Raw genomic sequence first — 20044 nt, 5'->3', positions numbered from 1 at the left:
AGGAATATGGGTCCATCCCCCTGGTTTTAGCAGGCCCAGTCCTGCCTTGAACAATCTTTTCAAGTTATGGTGAGCATTTCAATTTGCATATTTAGCAAAGGCTCATGGATATGTTGTTGAAATGTTCCCCATAACTTGAAAAGATAGTCCAAGGCAGGACTGGGCCCGACAAAAGTAGAGGGACGGGCCCACGTCCCTAATCTCCATGCAGACAAGGGCGCGAGGCTGAGGGAAGCCCAACTCTGCACACTCCACAGGTAGGTGGGGGCATCCTGGGGGGCATCCCAGGCTCCCTGCAGCCAGGCTCCAGCAGGAGCCAGCAGCAGGGACATGTGGGGTGGGGCCGCTTGGACCCCATACACTTCTGCCTGCAGGCTCTATTCCATTGTGCTTTCCAAAGTTTTCCCAGGATCTGGAGGCCCCCCCCCCCTCTCTGATCAACTACTGCTGCTACTTGGCTTTTGTAGGAATTGCCCATTGGGAGGGCTATGACTCCTAACTTCCTTTCAAGTTTTGAGGCACTGTCTCTGCATTTCTTGTTATCTAGCATCTGGTTATCACAGGGAGAGCTTACTGCCTTGTGAGTCACTGAGAGAGTAGACATGATTTTCCACATGGCTGCATATTTTGCAATGGGATCTCCCCACGTTTGCTTGTTCATGCACTAGGAGGTGGCCCACTGCTTTCCCCAAACCCAACTGCCATTTTGCCTGCCCCATTTTTCCTGCTTTGGGTGATTGTTTTCTGCCTGTTCCTTATTTTGAAAAAAAACCTGGCCCTTTTATCTATTGCTCCTAGGATGAACCAAAAGTGCTTAAATTTTTTTTAAGGGTGGCCCTATTGATCTCCCTGGAAATGCTGGTAGAACTGCTCTTGTGTGGATGGGTGAAGACAGGAAGAAGTGCAAACGCTGAAGGAAGCAAAATGCATACTGCTCCGTTCCACTTTTTTTGTACAAGTAGGGAGAAAATTTCACTTTGCCCACTTCTAGAAACCATGGAGCTTCTCTGATCTGCAGCGTGGTCAGTTTTGAAGAGGGGCAAACATGTGCTCAATTGAGAATTTGATCCAAAGGTGATGTGCGCTTGATCTGAAGAGAGCAAATGTGTGCAAAAGGCCATTGTCTCTAGCTGGACCTATTAGCATGTCTAAAAGAGTGGTCGAGGTGAGGCTAGAGAGCAATAGAATTGAATTCTCCCCTCCTGCTTCTTTGCTACCAAGAGGAAAAACATTTTCAAAACTTGCACTGAGTGCTTATGTCCATTTGAATCCAGGAATTCACAGTGCTGTTTCAGAAACAGCACTCTAAAAACCATTTGGACAGTATTGTGATGGCTTTTTATATCATTCAAGTCTAGGATACCACTGTGGACTATTTGCAAACTGACTTCTCTGTCTACAAACCCTGGAGCGTTGGCCATAGAAGCTGTCTGTAATGTAGACAGTCCTGTGGAATATTTTAAGTCACAGTCAGTTCATATGAAACTGACCACTTGGGCCTCATCACTACAGCACATGAACTAAGAGTGCTCTCTAGAGCACACCAATACTTTCCTGACCTGAACATTTCAAAGAAAAGTAAGTAGTAGATTATGCCAAGTGTTTCCGGAAAGTTTCTCTGGTATGAATGATCTTCACCAGTCCAAAGTTTTGATAGAAATCTGGGGTTCCCCAAACCATAGTTTGAAGACTACTGCCCTAGAGCTAGTCTTTCCTTACTCTGTTGCAATATATGTTTCATTCTCCATTGCAATATGTTTCTATGCAGATTTAGTGTTATTACATTTGGTGTTATTTGGTGTTATTACAGCTTCCTCTCACAATCTTTCAAGGTTAGAAGAGATAACTGTAAAAGAAATGTGGCACTCTTCCAACCAGAGCACTAGAATTACTATTTTTCTCTACTCCATAGTGAAATGTTGCTATCTCTAATCTAATCCTCTTTTCCCCAGCTTTAAGGAGACAGCATAGCCTACTTTGCTCTGTTTTCTCACCAATCTAATAAACCAGATAGATTTCAGAACTTTCTGCTTGATGCAGTGCTGTGATGAATGACTACTATCCAAACCCAGGTGCTGCAGGGAACATTTCCTTATGAGTCAGTTACAAATCAGTGATTTTGCCAAGGGCAATTTTTGCCCTGCAGTTGGCATAACATCTGTAGCTCTCACAAGTTTGGTCAATGGGAATCTGTCTTCAGGGACATGCCAGCTGTGATCCATCTTTCAGGATCCTATCCTATCTGAAAACAGCAGTACTGTGGCATAGGCTTTAAATGTGTTTTTAAAAAGGGTTTGCAGAATGAATCAAGTGAGCAGGGGGCACTATATATATAAAAGTTGCTGCCTCAAGTAACTTTACAACAGGGCAGCCCAATCCAGAAGAGGGGGTTGGACCCACCTCTGAAGCTAGCACAGCCCTGCACCAGCACAGGTACCCACCCTGCTGGCAGAAGGGTCAAATGTGCTGGTGGAGGGAGTGACTTAATCAGGTGGGTGGGCACTACAAGACTCTGCCTCAGAGATGCACCACATTTTGCTGTGGCATATCTCCAGCATCCCCTATGAGGGATGCTCATTGGGAGTTTTTATTTGCTGGGGGAGCATCCTGAACCATGGGGAAACCCTTTGGGGTGGGCAGGGAGGTGGTGCCGTCCCTGCCCGCCTACTCAATCTTGATTGGGCTCTTAATCTTGTACTTTTTTGGCTCTGTACTGACCTATTTGCAACTGCCATCTTTGACTAAAATGGAATTCAGACCTTGTCTCTCTGTAGTTTACTATCAGAAAGTGTAGCTTCTGCTGAGACTGCAATGATACAGCACCAAGTGATTATTATGCATTCCATGAGGAATGTCTAACTGCAAGTAGCTCTAAATATTGGGAAAGCATCTTGTAGTATTGAGAGAACACATTCATTCAGGGAATGAGTGCAACTTGCCTAATACTTTTATAACAGAAAACCTCTCTCACCAGATGACCTCAATTCTGTTTGACTCTACATGATATTGTAGGGTGAGAAGAAGCATGGGTTTCTGGATTTTGATCTTATCTTGCGTGATGTTGATTGGGACAATCTGTGATTTCAGATGAAGGAGCCCAGAAACTGGTGTGTCAACTGGGATATTAACATTGACAAATGAGATAAGGCAAGCAACTGCTGAGATCCTGCTGAGAGGGAAGTTAGCTGGAGACCATAGTGAGAGGGGGTCTCTGAGGTGGATAACCGAGATGTGTATACCAGAATGGTCCTGATGGAAACTCTCCCAAAAGAGACAGTTGTAATAAGAGGTGTCATTAATAAAATAAGATAAAAGCCAAATGATGCATGTTTGATTATTTACACATGCACACGATATGCTCAAAAGCTAACAAGAGGCAAAGGGAGGAAAATGGATATAGATTGCAGGGATGGGTGATATTTACTAATCTAGAAGTCCAGCAAAGGCAGTGCTAAAAAGAATGAGAAATAGTCAGCATTTCCCAGATCAAAAAGGGAAAGGCCCACACACAAGTGGGAGTGAATTCATCGACAAACGTGCATACACATGGCCAAAGGATTAAGGTTTATACCCCAAAATGAGTCCTAACGTGTTATGAGGTTAGCTGGCACGTAAGCCAAAGACAGAGTTGATTGCTTATCCAGGTTCCAAAATGTTGCAATCAGCTGTATAATTTAATTTTTTAAAAATTCTATATCTTTTCTACATTTTTTATTACGTCATCTTGTAGACATGAATGCTGAACCTAATAGCATTGTGGTCACTCTTTCTGACTGGTAGAACAAGTGTTAGCCCTACCCAGAACCAAGTTCAAGATTACTATCCTACTGATTGGCTCTGCGACCAACTGTTCCAGTGCACTGTCATTTATGATGTCTAGCAATCTCATTTCTACAGCATGACTTGAGCACTTCCCTACCCAAAGTTAAAGACAAAATTGAGATGGGGCCATTTCTTTGTTCCACCACTACCAGTAATATTGTAATTATTAGTATCCCGTTTGTGAAAGCTAACCACAATTCTCTTGATCAGTTACTTTAATCAGAGTTTATGTTGCAAGGAACAGGAAATACATTCTTCAGTCTCACCACTGAGGCCTTCTGATTGTTTGATGGATTCCATCTGTTCTATTAATTTTTCCATCCTCTCCCATCCAAGCTCTCTCTCTGTTTCTTCACAACAGTATTATCCTCTGAAGTTCCCCTCCCACTTTACCTTCAAACAAAACAAAATCAGCCCTGTACCTCCTATGAACTTGCAAAATTGCTCCAAAGACAAAAAAAGGCCATTTACATACTTGTGATTTACATCATACTGAGTGTACATTCCCTTTGAGTTCGATATTTCCCTCTCTTCAGCAGTAATTCCACCTTCAGATCAGAGAATCCCCATGGTTTTCAAATGCTCTGAAAGTGCGACTTTCCCTCTTCCTTTGCAGGGAAAGCTAAGGAAATCACAATGCATTTAGCTTTCATGTTTCTCCCTGCTCACACCACAGCAGTTCCTCCCACTCTTCAGACCACCATTTCAGAAGGATTAGAAAGGCTTTCTTTTTTTCCACATTGAAATCTATATATATAAAAAGCAAACAGTGACTTTGTTAGTCACTCCCTAATGCTGAAACGGCTGGACAGGTCACCCCCAAATTTTCACATGACGTTCCTCCCTGTTGCGGGCAGGTAATCGGACCTTCAAATCACCAAAAGTCCATACCTGAACCAGGTAAAACATCTTTTTCCTGGTGCACCAGGCCATGAAGCTGGCTGTATTTAACTGTCACCCTTAGAATGTTCGTGCAGCCTGTCTGTCTGTGGCCTGAGGGCTTGGGATGAGGGCTTAGAATGTTTGCGCAGATGGGCAGAGATGAGCAGTGAAAACAGTAAATAGGTAACACTGTTAGGTAATACAAGTGGAAGTGAAACACATACACACTTTGCCGTGTGAGACGTCAGGTGGGGTTCCCCCCCTCACACGCAGGTAACTTTCACTCTCTGTGCTTCACCCACTGCTACCACACAATACACATCCAGCTCATCCTCACACACCTCACTCTGCCCTCCCTCACATCCAACCGCCACTTACCCACTTCCTCACCCATATTCACCACATCCCTCTTTTACTAAAAGCGAGCTGGAGTTTGCCTTTTTCTTCTAAGAAAATCCACGGGGAGGGGGCGAACCAATACTACTGACTGCTTCTTTTGCACATGGCCCTTTAAGAACCCAGGGAGCTGGACTCGATCTGAGTGCCTCACCACCCTGCCTCTGCTGCCTGACTGGGATAGCCTCCTTGCTCCAGTTCTGCCTTACCCAAGCCAGGACTGTGCGTGTCAAACAGCCTCATGGACAGCGGGATTCAAACTCTGGACAGTTCCGTTGTGGAATGGAAAGGGTTACCTTTTACTAAAAACACAAGGCACCACCATATAACAATGTGAATTGAAAAGGGAAAGAGGGATTCCATTTGACCACCCCAAAAGGCTATGCTGTGGATCATTGGACCTGCATGGACATCTGTGTGGGTTGCGGACTGTGATGAGAAGGACAATTGCCACAGCAACTCGTGGCTGGGCCCTGCTAGTTAACAATAAATTAACATGGTCTAGCAAACTTAAGCTAGACCAAAGATGACAAAAGAAAAAAGCACCAGGCAACCTCCCCAAATGGAGGTTGCATGAAAACAACAAGGAAGCAGAGTGGTGAAGGTGAGCAAAATGGTGATTCATCATGGCTAGGGACACTTCACAGGAGAGTCCCTGTGCAAACAAACAACAACAAAAACAAGATAAATCCCCGCTGGGAACCAAACAACCATAGGGTAAGAAGTACATTGAACTTGGACTGAATTGAATACGACATCCTGGGCAGCTTCATTATGTTACCTGTCAGCCCAGAGGGGCACTGCCCACCCCAGGAAATTCTACTGTAGGCTTCAGCCCTGCTGCTCCACTGAAGTTCATGCCCTTTAGTATACTCTTGTTTTCTATAGTGAACTAAGCAGTTGGTGGCACACATACCTTGTGCAAATACAGTTCTCATTAAGTTTACAACTTGTCATCTTGAAATAGGAGATTGTTAGTAGCCTTGCAAGTCTAAAAGTAAAACTGTAGAATTTCATGTTCCCATTTTTTGTGGAATTTTAATGGGATTGCTGGTTTCTGCTATTCCAACAGTCCACAGCATGCTAGTCATGTGAAAATAGTATATCTCATAGCAGGATGGAAGACAGAATAAATATTCTGGAGGTTGGCTGTTGGTTTATTAGCTCTCCGTCTTTTGCATTGCTCATAAGAAAGAATGCGAGCCTGCAGTTTTACAAACACAAAAGAAAAGAGCTGTTCAATTGTCTGTTCTCATTTCACTCTTTTAATGTTGTTAGAGGGACAGATAAGGGCTGTGTCATTTTCAGTTCTTGTTACTGTCTTTGTCAGCAAAATGAATTGTCACAGAATCTCTAAGCCTGGTCTCTTCTCATTAAGCACTCTTCTTCATCCAAAACATGGCCTACATCTAATGAGGACAGAAAATGTTACTGAATGAGTGCATTCATGCTGAGTGGTTGTTCCAGTGGCTCTCTGAATCTAGGCATATGCTTTAGAATCTTCAGGTTGCTAGAAACTTGCAGTAAAGTTTCAATAGTGGTGTTATGGGCAAGCTCTGAAATGGTTGGAGTGCTAGAGGTTCTAAATGGTATCGTCTGATTAAAAAAACATTTGAGTTAAACTGTCAATTTCTTAGGGCAAGGAAATTACATAGTACATCTCGATTTCACCCTTCCATCAAGGAGATGCAGACTCTCAAATGTTACTGATGTGAATTAAGCAGTTTATTGGAAGGCACTACTACAAAATACACTAGAAAAGCAAACTACAAACAGAATAAGATGCATGATACAGGGACACTTATGAAAAGGTCATTGGGTCTGCTTTTCTTTGTGGATGTCTTGAAGCCTCCAAAGGCTTGTCCTCACAGAGTTTTCAAGGCAAGAGTTGGAAAGAGGTGTTTTGCCATTGCCTACCTCTGAGCAGCAACTCTGAATTTCCTCGGTGGTCTCATAACCAAAAACTGTCCAGGGCCGACCCAGCTTAGAATCCAAGATTCATAGGCCACCCTATGTGTGGCCCCCAGCCCACTGATCCTTCCCATTCCAAAATGCAGTCTTGAGAAGTTGTGGAAATGGGGCAGGTGACACCAAATAAGGGACAAAAAGCCACGACAACAAAAGACTTCTTACATTCGTTTCTGTTTTTATAGTTATTCATGGAATCACCACAGCGGAAAGTTACTTTGGAGCACAGTTTGATTTTTATACCCTGAAATCTACCACATTTCCATTTTCCACACAATGATGTACAATTTTGGTACAAATATCCCAAAGCCCTTTTGCAGCTGATCATCCCAAAACACTCAGAGTGAGCCAGACAGCCATAGATTTTTAATAGTCAGCCAGACAGCCATAGATTTTTTTTCAAAAATGGGAGTGTGGTATGCAAATATTTCAGAAAGACTTCATTTGCCTCTGCTCCCTCTAGAGAGTTTCCCTCACAAGGCATTTCTCCACCTCTGTTTTCATCTCCCAGCCCACTCACATTCACTATTGTTGCTGAACAACACACATAATTCCTTCTCCCTGGACTCGCCTGCTCACCAGATCAGGGAGCGATCAAGGCCATCTGAATGTCAAGATAAATTTACACAGCTGTAGCACAAGCTGATGGCATCTCTTTCAGTTGTTTTCCTAATTAGTTGGTGAAGACATCAGAAGCATTGCCTTGAAAGGGAAGCACAGCAGGCAAAGCACGTATGGGGAGGAGACCATGGGAGCAAGAGACCAGGATGCGCACAGAAAGAAATGCAAATGAGGATTCCAGAACACTGTGATTGCTTTAAATTAGATGCAAAATGCACACACTTTTTTCATCAGTTTCCAAGGAAAGGGCAATGACTGCGTGCCTTTCATTAAGGGAGCTACACGCTTAGGAAGCTCTATTTTGTTAAAGAGCAAGGGAGAGGTAAAACAAATTTCAGTGCATATGACTTGACTGCTAAGTACTCTCTACAAACCTACTCCAAAGCTTGCACAGGAATTTCTCCCTGTGTAGTTCCACAGAAGACTGCCAATTATAAAGTATATCACCAAACCATGGCAACTGTTTCAAAACCACAATGGCAACTTTCTACTAGTACTCCAGCAGCTAGACTGGTAAACATGGTGATGGGATTTGGCAAGTGCCAGTCACACAATCCAGTAATGAAGGAGTTAATTGTTGCATGCTAATTAGTTAGTGAGGTCAGAAGTCAGTGACCAGGTAATTGATACCTATTGGTTGGGTGGGCTGCATGCAGGTCTGCACGTAGGTTTTAGATATATGTTCTTTGTGTTGCACTCTGCACGTGATCTGTTGCTCAGTAGTAGTAGTAGTAGAAGAAGAAGAAGAAGAAGAGTTTGGATTTATATCCACCCTTTCTCTCCTGTAGGAGACTCAATGGGGCTTACAATCACCTTGCCCTTTCCCCCTCACAACAAACACCCTGTGAGGTGGGTGGGGCTGAGAGAGCTCTGCAAAGCTGTGACTAGCCCAAGGTCACCCAGCTGGCATGTGTGGGAGTGCACAGGCTAATCTGAATTCCCCAGATAAGCCTCCACAACTCAAGCGGCAGAGCTGGGAATCAAACCTGGTTCCTCCAGATCAGAGTGCACCTGCTCTTAGCCACTGCTCTTAGCCACTACGTCACTGCTGCTCCATGTAATAGTCTAAGCAGCAAGCTGGCTGTTGGTGCTAGCTAGTTAGAAAGATGTTTCTTGTTTTCTTCCAAGTTACCCTTTTCCCTGTTAGTAAGTAAACTATATACATTTCAGTAAAGCAACTGTGTCTGCCTCATTATTGCATTAACTTTGCTAATTAAGTATTTGTCCACACGACACGTGGACCATAGCAACTCAACTTCAAGTTAAAGAGTTGCCAAATCTAGCTGGGGAAATTCCTGAGGATTTAGGAGTGCTGAGGATTTAGGAGGGCAGAATTTGGGGAGGGAGTTCATTGAGAATGTGCTGCAACACTGACGAGCAAGTAAAACATTGTATGATTAAATGGGCCCAAGACTTGAATAGAGAAATCAGTTTGGAAACATGGGAAAAAGTATGGGTAAAAAAACTAAAGCTTATAAAATCAATACGATTGAAGGAAAACTATTATAAAATGCTACACAGATGGTACTTATACCCAAGTAAATTAGCCAAAATGTACCAAAACCAATCGGATAAATGTTGGAAATGCCAAGTCCAAACTGGGACCTTTATTCATCTCTGGTGGCAATGTAAAGTTAGTCAAAACTTTTGGCACAATATATATTGTCTTATGGGGAAAATTCTAGATATAGAATTTATGTTTAAGCCAGAACTATTTTTGTTAAGTATAATAGAGTTTAAAATAGAAAAAAAAAACGGAAAATTTACTTTTGTACATGATAGTGGCGGCAAGAATACAATTTGCCAAAAAATGGAAGACATCTACAATTCCCTCCGAAGAAGACTGGATGACACAACTAATTGAATTTGCGGCTTATGATAAACTTTCAAGTTTATTACATTACAATACAGTAGAAAGTTTTTTGGATATATGGCAACCATTAGTAAAATTTTTGCAAATAAACAAAGAATATAATAAACTATCTTTATACCTGCAATGCTGATAAACACACAAATAGATTGAACTGTAATTAAGAAGATATGGTTGATATACGTATAATTAAAGCAAAGAGGAAGTCCAAATTCTTTTTTTTCTTCTCTTCTCTTCTATCTTCTTTCTTGTTTATTGTCTCTTTCTTTTCTATTCTACTACCTTCTGATGTCCCTTGCTAGCCCATGCTTTCTCTTTTTTCCTCCTCTCTACCTGCTTATGCTCAATCTTCCTCCTATAGTCTCAAATATGCGGAGGGGGGAATTTTCTTTTCTTTTTTGTCTCACAAATCTAACGGGCTATTTACTAATTATATAAAAGATAACATTATGTAATTGATGAAACGTTTTGGACATGTACATCTAGACTTTATGAATATAAAGTCCTGGAAATTTCTTTGTAAGAAATTTAGTGAGACAATTGTAAATCTTATCTTTATTGTATAAATTTGATTCTAATCTGTAATAAAATAAAATTAAAAAAGAGAATGTGCTGCAACACTAGGATTTCCATTTCTCCTAAGCTGCTTCCGCACAGAGGCGGAAGGGCTTGGGTCGGTGTACTCCATGCCGACCCGACACCGCTGGGACCGTTCGCACGAACAGTCCCAGAAAGAGCCGGGAAGATGGCGCCGCGGAGCGCCGTCGCCCGGCTGACCCGGCGTGTCGCTGGCCCTCCGTCGTGTCGCCGAGGCCTGGAGACGCTGCCCCCCCGGCCCTGCGCGACTGCTCTAGCGTCGCAGGGCAGGGGGGCATGTCCCCAGGCCTCGGCGACACGCCGGACGGCCGGAGACAAGGTAAGTGCAGGGTGGGAGGGGGGAAGGCGCCTTGGAGACACTGGGGAAGCGAGGTTGGGAAACGCCGGCTTCGCATTGGTAGGGCGGTCCCCAGGCCGCCATAAAATGCCCGTGCGGAAGCGGCCCTAGACTCTGTGGTATATCAGAAACTATTTATTCCAGAAGACCTGCTGTTTCCTCTGGTGATTAGTTGTAACTCCAAAAGAACTCCAGACTGTGCCTGGTCTATGATATAAATACTCTGTATCCAGTTCATAAATCTTGAGCTGCAATGGACAACCCAATCCAGAAAGCTGGGTGCCCAGGGATAGTGCCACTGTGGAGCCACCCTGCCACCCCAAAGGCCTTTCTGGCAATGTAGGAAGTGAGGAAAAACCACCAGAAAGATATCCATTGAACTCAGTGGACCTACACCACCCAAAAGGATGGCAGAAGTCTGAGGGCTGGGGCAGACTGACCATATACTAAAGAGATGGGGGAAGTCATGCAGCTTTTCTTGCCTGCCCGCCTTCTCCCACCTTCACCCCCAGTTGCTTCTGCTGCTGTTTCCCCTTCTCCAATTCACCTTTTGCTTTGTCACTGTTGATAAGTTACTTAGTCTGTCCTGGATTGGTTTTGGGGGGTGGGAGAGGGTGTATAGGGGAAGGGGGAGGCTTGTGGTGGGCCTAACAGGGAGGAAAGTTCCCCTCCCAACCAAGCCCAGCTTGTTGTTTGGGAGGGGCAATGGGAAGGGTGCTGGTGGGCCAGGCAGGAAGGACAGCTTCTTGTCCTCGCCACCGGGGCCAACTTGCTCTGGGGAAAGGAAGTCAAAGGAAGGCGGGCGAGGGACTGAATGGAATGTGAGGGACATGCTTACTGAGTCCTGCATACCCTTTCATTAGGAATGAGTTGTCAACTCATTCCATCCCTTAGTCAATTATGTGTTAGGATGTATAGTCTATGAGATAGCAAATGGAAAGATTGTATATAATATATTAACAAAAAAGAGAATAGAAAAATGATAATGGTATCACAGACAATAAAAAATTAAGAGATTAAAGGATGATGATGATGAGGGAATGAATACATTTTCAGAAGTACTGATACAGAAAATTCAGACTGTAACAAATCAAATCAAGCAATCAGAACAAAGAACACAATAAAAATTAAATAATCAGAAGAGGAGGTGAGGGTGGCCAGCCAGTAGCACCTTGCCCCCTTCACTGACGGGGGTGCCCCTTGTGCCAGCAGTGTGGGAAAACATGTTGGTGCTGCCCTCTGCCACTCCTTTTATGTGTTTGCCCTCCCCACCCTGGATTGGGCTGTTAAAGTGGAAGGGGGGAAAGTGCAGATTTTCCAGGATTTACTTTCTAGTGTTTTTGGGGGGGGGGAGGGATTTTGATTTCTTAAGACAATTTCTACAAAGGAAACAAATATCTTTGGAGATTTCCATTTTTTATAGACATTGTATTACCCAAAGACAAAAGACTAATCACTGAAGTGGAACAAGTAAGCAACTTGCAAAAGAATTATCCATGGAGAACAAACTAAAGAATTTAAAAAAGAACTACATAAAAGAGCTCTTTCTAACTCAAAAGAAAACTCACACACCCCCCCAAAAAGAGAGGAAAAAATAAAGGTGCACCAGATAAAGAAGATAAACTACATTAGGGTGCAGCACTAGAATAATAAGAATAGGATGAAGACTGTGTTGATCACCATTAATGCCTTAAATGCACCTTAAATTCACCTTCTAAGCGAACAAAAATATTAAATCAATTTTAAAAATAAAATGCGGTATGAGCATCATCCCTCTCCACTTGCAAAGTAGGCTCAGACACTCTCAGTCAATCAACAAGACAATAGAAGACAGAAACAAAGAATCTCATTTCTACCGCATGACTTGAGGGTTTGATCTGGTGAGTAATAGTATGCCCCTGCTTTTAAGTAACTCTTCGGGCCCAGTATTTCTACCCATATTGCTTTAGTTGGAAAGTTCCCTTGATGTTTTCTGACTATATTTCTCTCAATATCAAGCCTTGCTGGGATTCAACTAGGGTTGGCAATCTCCAAGTCAGTTCCCCTGGAGAAAAATGGGTGCTTTGGAGAATAGGCTCTGTGAAATTATGTTTTCCTTCCCAATCCCTACCTTCCCTGAGCTGCACTCCCAAATCTCCAGGAATTTCCCAATCCAGAGTTGGCAACTTTATTGTCAGCAACTGAACTACATCTGGCTGTTAGTTCTGGAGACATTCTCCACCATGTTCTTAATAAGACTTAGCATTTATGTAGTATCATCACTAGTGTAAGGATTTGTTGCTGTTGCTGGCTACCAAGATAACATAATTCATGCCAAAGTATTCCCCATTACTGCATCTGGGTGTGAAAGTTGGACAGTGAAGAAAGCTGACAGGAAGAAAAGGTCAGGGGTTAGTGATGATATCTCTTCTGGTTTATGCAGAAGTGCTGGCATTGTGCTGAATGCTGGCACTAGCATTCATTTTTAAAAAAAACCTCTTGAGTGCATATTTCCCTGGTGCAATGTCAACATTTCCACATAAACCAGAAGGGATGTCATTGTATAGATGACAATGACTGCTTCCCCTCTCTTCCTCTGGCCCACCAGCTGAGTATTGGTGGGCAGTTGTTGGGCAATTGGGAACCCTACTTAGAAGCCAGCAAGATTTTAAAAAATCACTTTTATTGGTCTTTTTTGGTCTTTTTTATTGGTCTTTTTACAACTTTATTGGTCTTTTTACAACTGCAACAAAACTAACATAGGAGGGGGAAAACAAAGGTGATCCAGTCACCCTATTCTACTTATACAACAAAGGTTTGTACTACATAAACAATATATACATATAACTAACTGACTTTTCGTCCTTATCCTGCTGTCAATCTTATCCATAACATTGTTTCATTGCTTATTAAACCTCAAACCCAACCTAGGTTTCTCTTTTTTCTTAAACCTTTTCTAATGTATCAACTTACTATTTGAGGCAATTTAAAACAAATAAAAAGGGACATCTTATCCTTCTAACCTGGATTCCCAAAAACAATAGTCAAAGGTTTTTGAGCCTGCGGGAACATTTGGAACTTTGACACAGTATGCTGGGCCCAACAACACAATTGCTGCCACAAAATAGCTACTGTAGGAGGTGAAGCCAACCACAAAATGATTGCTACAACTTAACCTCAACAACACAGCGCAGATCCTTCTGCTTTGATGGCAGCTACTGCCAAAGCAACATTTTTTAAATCTGCAAAGCCAATCAGAAACTTTCTGGGCAAAAACCCTACCTGGCCCTGCCCACTTCCTTAAAAACTTGGTAGGCTCCATAAAAGGTGTCAATGGACACCATGGTCCCATAGGCACCATGTTGGAAACCCCTGTCCTAAAATGTAGCTTACTTAGTTTCTGCTTAAATCCCATCCTGGTGGCCAGCCAGCATTTCCAGTAAGTTAAAGGGCCAGTCCACCCAAGCAGAAATTTGGAAAGAATGGGCTGTTTAAGCCGCTTCATGAATTCATAGCAGAGAAGCAATTTGAAACTGAAACCTTCCAGATCACAGCTCATTCTATTAGCCATACTAGCTCCCAGCTTTTAAAAAACATCCCTGCTCATGGGTCTTGTTTTTTCCCTGCTTCCTGAATTTGGTTTGTTTCAGGAGGAAGGAGAAAAGAAAAATACTTGCCTATTCTTTTCCAAGTACTGCAAAGCTTTACTTCAGTGTTTTCATTGTGAGTTTACCTAACAGCCCCACCTCCCCAAATTACACACAGAAGAAGCCTCTTTAATCCCCATCTTTGCCAGAAGCCTTTTCACCCCAGCTGAGCAAGGCAGGCTGAACTTGCATCTGTATTGATTTGCTGTATGATTAAGAACCCTAACACTCCCAAATACAGAAAGGGAATGGAGCTGTGTTTTAATTGATTTTACTAGTGGTGTTTGTCAGGCTAGAGGTTGCAGGGTTATTTCAAGGTGAAGAAGAAAAAAAGAACAGGGGATTACTGAAGAAATATTTAGAGGAGTACAAAAAAGATTGCTTTATTCTGCCACAAGCATAGTCACTGCAGCATTGTAGTGTACCTTATAACAGATGAAAGTTAAGCAAAGGGCTGGTTCTAACAATCCAATAATAGCCATTTGCTTCCTTCCTGCGAGCCTCTCATCTTTACTCTGCCTTCACCCACACTGTTTGCAAAAGCTCCTGGAAGTGACAATGAATTACATTTATATTACACCTTCCTCTTCAGGAGCACAAGACATACAGAGCCAGCAGAACTTAATTGCCACTGGTTGTTTATACCACTAGCAATATTGATTCCAGTTACTGCAGAGTAGTCATTACTACCTGTGGAAACAAAAAAACAAAAACATCATTGTTTTGAGAACATTCACAAGACCAGCAAGAAGAAAAATAAATACCATCACTACTATGCTGGTGTATTTGATGATGGGTATGAAAGCCAAAGGAGCTCAGGACACCATTTGGGCAAGGGGCTCTTTATGATTATAGTATGACAGGGCTCTTTATGATTATAGTGCTGCTATTAGAATATATATATTAGAATATATTAGAATATATATATAGTGGCTATTAGAATATATATATATCTATTAGAATATATATTAGAATATATTAGAATATATATATAGTGGCCAACCAAAACCTGTGTGAATCCTAAAGAAGTAATGATCATAAAACAGTCTGATAGGATAAGGGTGCCTTCCAACCAGCCTTTACAAGCCTATCTACACACACAATCCAAAACTCAATGGAAAGTTTACCACTATATTAATTTCCTATGTCCCAGGTGAGTTAGATTGGACAGATTTTCTGTCCATATTTTATAGTAGAATATCCTGTGTCATTTAAAGTATATTGTGTACAGTAGCTGGGAGAAAGACATATGTTAATGAAGTCTGTGGAGATTTCAGAATGTATATCTGTGAGCAAAGTACCATGTATCATTTGGGAAGCCAATGGGCAGAGGTCAAGTCTGCATTGCAGAATTATGTATGTCCCAAGGAAAAAAATTATCAGTTTCAGCTCTGGGCTTCCGGAAGCAAAAATTTACCATGTTTGCTTAATTTAAGATAGGGTGTTACTGGTTTGAATTTAAATCTGTACCATGCTTTCATGTTCTAGAATTTCAGGAGCATTTTCGATGTACTCTCACTGCAGACACCGTTCTTTTCAAGGAACAGACAATTTGGGAATCTCCCTTGCAGCAGTCAGGGTACATAACAACACCAACATTGTGAAGAATGAAGTCCTTCCTCTCCTCAACAAAGCCCCCGAATCTTAGCCATATGCAGCAAAGCAGTTCTGTTTTACCTGGCCTCCCAAAAGTTGCTCATTTCTGTGTACACATAGTGTATTCCCTCTCTGCTACTAGACTTGTACCAGAATCCAATTGATTGAAAGAATACTGTTGTCCAGGAAAACAAGTAGAATCAAAGAACAATATGATGAGTGCACATGCATGTTTCTGCAGGCTTGGTAAGCGTCCAAACTCAAAATAGCAGGGGCTTGGGGGGAGGGTAATTTTGTTTCAGTAAGAACCCTAGATTCCTAATACCATTCCCCGAAATCAAAGTAATGACCTGAAACAGCAATTTTGTACATATTTTCAGCTCAGGAGTTCCATTATGGACATCCCTAGCATAAAAGCCATCCTTCTCCACTGCCCCACCCCTGTATTTGTGGCCTGAAAACAATTTAAAGGTTCTAGGTTTAGATTCTTTGACTCAAAACAACTCACTGTGATGTCCGAAATACAAACTCACTGTGATGTCCGAAATACAAACGTCCAAACAAACTGGGATGACAAATTTAATCCCAGTTAAAAATTATCTGTAAAGCTAAGGCAGCATGATTAGAGAAGCTGCAATATGCACATATTTGTGTAGCCGTAGTTTCACAGATATCCCCCTCAAAACAAAAGGAAAAATGTCACATGCATGGGATTGCGAAGCAAAACAAACTTTATTCATCTACTTTTTACAGTGAAATAGCAAACAGATGAGCTGCAAGCAGAGGAAACTTTTATGAGGAATCTTCCTGGAGAATCTGCTGCAGCACACAAAATAGAGGGCACCACTGTGAAATTGACTAGAGCTCCATGCAGCAGGCAGGGGAAAGATCAATTTTGGCTGACAACACTTGTGTTCTCCCACACTGTGAAACACAAAATGCCAAAATAGATATTTTAATAACATTAAAAATACAAGGACATCTCCTACAGATGGAGAGAGCAACATGAGAATAAAATAATTTCCAGAAATATGTATTGCTAAATCAAAGGTGGGAAAGGTAGAAGACAGTAGGAAAAGAGGTTGACCCAATATGAGATGGAAGGAAGTCACAGCTCTCAGTTTGCAAGACCTAAGCAAGGCTGTTAATGAGAAGATATTTTGGAGGACATTGATTCATAGGGTCACCATGAGTCACAAGTGACTTAATGGCATTTAATGCGCACACACACAATCAATGGTATAATTAATGACACACTGGTAAAGTTGTAGAAAAATCTAACCAAAATTACCATGTAGCAGAAGTATTTTCCTTATGAGAAAAAACTAAAAATTAGAGGCTATTAGGAAAGAAATGACCACAGAGAAACATAATAAAGGCTTGTCAATTTATACATGGTGCGGTAAAAGAGCATAGAAGGAATTTTTCCCTCTCTCTTGAAAAATACAATAGTCAGTAGATTCAGTACAGACAAAAAGTACTACTTCACACCATGCATAATAAATATATGCAGTTCACTGCTACAAGATGTAGTGATGGTTTAGGAGACTTCGTATTAGACCTGTTGGAGGTCTCTGGATAATCACTGGGTAAAAAAGAATCCTGGACTAGAACAGCCATTTATCTAGCCCATCAGGGTCCTTCTTACGTTCCTAAACACTTGGCAAATTGAGTTTTAGTGGGTCTAGATTGTTCCTGTTGGCCGTTTCCCCACTCACCATTTGTTGCGCGCTACTTTCCCCAAGTAACGTGGGATCCAGTGGCCCTCCCCACTACAGGGTGGTGACAACGAAGCTGCCCTGACTCTGCCGCTCTCGCGCCCCCTCAGCGCGCGTCATTTCTGGCGCTGTTCAGAACAGCGCCTTTTGGATGTTGCTTGGGGCAATGAGGAAGCCCGGAAAGTTCAGCCTCCAGAGCTGCGCTCCAGCCAATCAGAACAAAGACCCGCCCTGCCGATCACCAGCGAACGCGCGGATGTGGTGAGTGCTGCTTCTCTGCAGCTGCAGCAGACAGTGAAGCTTTCCTACAGTACAAGCTGAAGTGGGGAGAACTGCTGTGTGCTCAAAAGCTGCGATTCATATGAGACCGGTTTGCCTCAGGCCCTTTCCGCACAGGCGCCGACCTGGCGCCGACCTGACTGCGCTCCCCCTCCCCCAGGGCGGCATCAGGCCGCCCTAAACAACAACCCTTTAAAGGGTTGTTGTTGGGGGGAAAGCGTCTTCCCGGCGGCGCGGTGCGAATGGCACCGCCGGGAACACGCTGTCTCCCTGCCCCGTCCCACTCACCTTGTCCCCGTCGTCGCCTGCGTGCGAAGCCCCACCCACGCTGTCCTCCGACCCCTGGAGGTCGGAGGGCAGCGTGGGCGGGGCTTCGACGGCCAGCAGGCAACGACGGGGACAAGGTGAGTGGGATGGGGCAGGGGGAAGAGGCGGCTCCGTGCGGAGCCGCCTGCCGTTTGCCGGCCTCTGCTGAGGCCGCCCGCATGCGTGCATGTGAACGGCCTTCGCCTCCACGCCGGCGGAATTCTTGCCGGCGTGGAGGCGACAGGGAGGCCGTGCGGAAACGGCCTCAGCATTTTTTTTTAAGTGGGAAATTGCCCGTTGTCAAACAGATACTCCCTAGGAGGAAAAAGAACCATGGGAGGCTTATACAGTGCCATCCTAAGAATACTTTCCAGATAGTAGACCCCACTGAATAGGCCTGATTACACCTGTTTAGAATTGCTCCCTTATTTTTTTGTTGCTTAAAAACAATAAGGATGCTGCCCGAAGTTAGTTTAGTACTATAGGTTACACTGACACAACTCATACTTGTAGAAGTGAGATAAATCAAAGTATTATCTTTCTACCTAAACTCTGGACAGTGATTCCACATATTCCAGAAACAACAGATATAACTTTATGTTTGGGCTGACACAATAAAGTGGTCACCTACTAAAGCATCCTATTTCTTAGCAAAGCTATGCAATTCCATTCAACAGGGGTATATGCCATTTTGTGAAGTATTTATTATTCATTGGCGTTTGGTGGTTTGGATGATAAGTGGATTCATTGCAACTTCTAAATAAGAAAAAGCCCTGAACTTCAGCTGAAGAACCTGGAGTATAGATGCATTCAATTAATTTCATTAGACAAGGGATCTCCCCCAGGCTAAAAGGCTTCAAAGTGGCTGAGGAGATAAATTGTCCTTCCAATTCATTCTCATGGCCAACTGCCACCTGGGACACTGCTTAGATTATTATTAATTTTTCTCTCTCTAAGTAACACTGAAGGAATTCTGTAAATAGATTGACAAAAAGGAAATGCATCCAGAATACAAATCCAAAATTTCGCTTGATTGCTTTTACACTTGCCTTTTTGTAATATGCCAAGAAATATTCCTCGTGTTTATCATTTTGGGGAGGCCTTTTTTAAAAAGATCACATATCACAGTTTTATTATTTCTTTTGCTAGATGACTTGCATTTGCAACAAGTAAGGGTTTGGAGAAAGAAGGTAGATGATTTCCAGTGGCCTTACATAGGGACAGATACAAATGTTGTTGAAGAGAAAAAAGTGCATGATTTTTCAGGAGTTGACACCTAATGGATCCATAAAGGTCAAGTTGATTGGAAGCGAAGAGAACAAATAACAACTTATATGCATGCAAAAAAAAACCCTCCCTCACAATGCTACATTTATCAAGGTGATGTCAATACCATTCTTTCTTGCTCAAACTATTCCATCAGCGTAGTATAGTAGCTAGAGTATTGGGTTGATTTAAGGAAACTTAAATCTTAGTAAGGACATCCCAAACTCAAACACTGGCCAGAGAAGGAGCAACTACATGGAGCTTATTTTTTTATCTCCTTCTAAAAAGAACAGTCTCCTCACCAGTTAGTTGCCACAACAGGAAGGGCACTCTGAATTCAGACACTGTGACTGACCAGAGATTTATGGGTGGCCTTTTAAATTATATTTAATCTGTCATTTTTAAATGTTAGGGTCATTTGATTGAAATGTGGCATATAAATCTGCAACTAAAGAGTGACTAGAGACTTGTGGCACAGAATGGTAAGCTTCAGTACTTCAGTCTCACAACCAGTCTCTGCTTACAACCTGAGTTTGATCCTGATGGAAGTCAGCTTCAGGTAACCAACTCAAGGTTGGCTGAGCCTTCCATCCTTCTGATGTTGGTAAAATGAGTACTCAACTTGCTGGGGGGAAGTGTAGACCACTGGGGAAAGCAATGGTAAACCACCCCATAAACATAGTCTGCATAGTAAATGTAGTAATGTGACATCACCCCATGCATCAGTAATTACCTCATGCTTGCATAGAAGATTACCTTT

This window comes from Sphaerodactylus townsendi, linkage group LG01 (genome assembly GCF_021028975.2).
Source record: "Sphaerodactylus townsendi isolate TG3544 linkage group LG01, MPM_Stown_v2.3, whole genome shotgun sequence".
NCBI classification, from domain to species: domain Eukaryota; kingdom Metazoa; phylum Chordata; class Lepidosauria; order Squamata; family Sphaerodactylidae; genus Sphaerodactylus; species Sphaerodactylus townsendi.
This window is presented reverse-complemented; position numbering follows the sequence as displayed.